We start from the raw sequence: 1,516 nt of genomic DNA, 5'->3' as shown, positions 1-1,516 counted from the left end.
AAAAAAAAAACACAACTGAACTGTTTCAGGTTGTGACAAAGAAAACCCATCCAGCTTGGTTTGTAGAAGCATTCAAAGCTCAACTATTTATAACCCTGTGGACTCATTACTCTTAGGCCATCAATGAAATTCAAAGACAGATTACCAAATTCAAAAATAGATGGAAAACTAGGGAAGCACATCCTGCCAGAAGAACTGAAAGCCACCGATTAACATTATAAAACTCGCATAGGACCAGGTTTATAATTTTGGAAGAGTACGTAAAACTCGCATAGGATCAGGTTTAGAATTTTGGAAGAGTACTTGGTTCCGGCTCAAAGGGTAAACCTCTATTTCATGCAATCACACTAACCTATGTAACATATCAGTTGTGGCAAGCTCGAGCTAGAGATGTCTATTAATCCTTTTGTAATATCTGTAGCCATAGAGTTGCTCATAAGGCTGTTAGGAGTAGGACTTTGTGTGTGATACATGTAAATGTTTGACTTTTAGCTTAGCTACCAAATAGCATGTTTCATTCAATAATATTTTAGCGAAAAGGTTGGGCAAGCCGGTGCTGTGTCTAACCTTATGTCGATCTCTCTCCCACCCTTGAAAAGACTCCTCTGCCCCTCCCATCCCACACTCCATATTGGTTCATGCCGCCAACACCGGCAAGCCGGCGGCATGCCCATCCTCTCATATATTTAACCCCTAAATGTAAGTTGGCCATTGCTTCCACATTGTGTTTTATTTAAATTGAGAATTCCACCCAAGCCTAACTCTTAGAAAATTGAGCCCAACTATGGGCTTACATATTTTGATTATATTGGGGCTAGGCTCTCCAATTCCAAACCCAAGATTGGGTTGGGTTCGAGGCCACCCCTGTAGCCTACCCAACATATTTTTATGCCCACCCCAAAGCAGGCTCCATTTGGTTGTATGGAGAATTTAATGGAAAGTGAAGTGAAATTTTCATATTTAGAAAAGAAATATTTATATTCATTATTCCATGTGATCCAACGTGATTGTGTAAATTATTTGATCTTTTAACCATATTTAGTAATGATACATTTTACATATAATTTTTATTTTACATATTATAGTAAGGGTTTTGGATGCAAAGTAACGTGAAATTTTATAACCAAATATGAAATGATTTGAAATTAATGATAAATTCACATGGGATAATGATTTTATATATATATATATATATATTTTTTTTAGTACGAAATTTTCACTTCCCTTTCCTTTATTTTCGCTTGTAACAAAACATAGCCTAAAAGAAAAGTTCAATGTTTGATGGCACATAAGTTTGGCTTTGAAAATCTTACAAATGAAAATCTACGTGGTCCCCCTATCTATCCAACAAAATGGTTATAGATTTAATGATCAAAATACAGGTAAAAATCTATTAGAGATGGTGGACAATATAATTAAGATAAGTCACAAAATTTTAGATGTAGATATTGCGATAGATGTTTTGTCTATCCTACATAGAGCTTGATAAATTGATTCTACCAAAAAAAAAAAAAAA

Source organism: Macadamia integrifolia, unplaced genomic scaffold, assembly GCF_013358625.1.
Source record: "Macadamia integrifolia cultivar HAES 741 unplaced genomic scaffold, SCU_Mint_v3 scaffold2048, whole genome shotgun sequence".
Taxonomy (NCBI): Eukaryota; Viridiplantae; Streptophyta; class Magnoliopsida; order Proteales; family Proteaceae; genus Macadamia; species Macadamia integrifolia.
The sequence above is the reverse complement of the archived record's forward strand: the minus strand, read 5'-3'. Positions refer to the sequence as shown.